We start from the raw sequence: 1,098 nt of genomic DNA on the forward strand, positions 1-1,098 counted from the left end.
TGGACCTGTCATTGACAGAGGGCCTCTCCTCCTGGATTTCATCTGCATTTTCTTATTTTAAGGAATGGGTGGGGGTGGGATTATTTGGTACTGCCATCTGCTGTGCACTTGTGTTCATGCTCTGGTTGGTTTGCAAGCTCAGAGCCCAACAAACATATGACAAGGTTGTGATAGCTCAAGCACTTCCTGCCATAGAACAAGGGGCCTCCCCTGAAATTTGGCTATCTATGCTCAAGAAATAGTCGGCATTTGTCATTTTTTGGCTGGCCTCTTTGGTAGAGTTCGCCCTAGGTCATTTAGTAGTTACTGTCACATAGCACTGCAGTATCCAGGGACGGGCAACTTTCCTCATGCACAGATCAACCTAAGACATGGGGCCCGGTGGCGATAGGGTTACCCTATGACGGGAAAAGCTGTGACATTAGAGGAACGACCTAAGACAGGAGACACAGCGAATGGGCATAATTACACAGACCTAGTCCAGCCTCATTTTAATAAAACAAAAAGGGAGAGATGTGGAGAGCCATGGCATGAGCAATCGCTATTATAAGATGGCGCTGGCTTCTGCTGTGCCTAACTAGTAAACAAGCCTTGGGCACAAGTGCAAGAGTGAACTCACGCCTACTCACTGCCCATCTCAGGGCGTAGTAATGAGGTGATGGGCGAGCAACAAATCAGGAGCTGACATGCCAAATCAGGTACATAAACGCCATGCTGAGGGCTATATAAGCAGCACCATTTTCCGGGATCTGGGTCTTCTCTCCTTAAGAAGCAATAAAGCGTGCCACAGAAGAATCCGGTTGTCTGAGTGTGTTCTTGCCAGCGAGAACGATAGCTCGGGAAAAATATCCACTTATCAGTGAGTACATATTGTGTGAGTTCCTTTGTGATTGTGTTACCTCACTCAGGATGATGCCCTGAGGTCCATCCATTTGCCTAGGAATTTCATAAATTCATTCTTTTTAATAGCTGAGTAGTACTCCATTGTGTAAATGTACCGCATTTTCTGTATCCATTCCTCTGTTGAGGGGCATCTGGGTTCTTTCCAGCTTCTGACTATTATAAATAAGGCTGCTATGAGCATAGTGGAGCATGTGT

Source organism: Mus caroli, chromosome X (genome assembly GCF_900094665.2).
Source record: "Mus caroli chromosome X, CAROLI_EIJ_v1.1, whole genome shotgun sequence".
NCBI classification, from domain to species: Eukaryota; Metazoa; Chordata; class Mammalia; order Rodentia; family Muridae; genus Mus; species Mus caroli.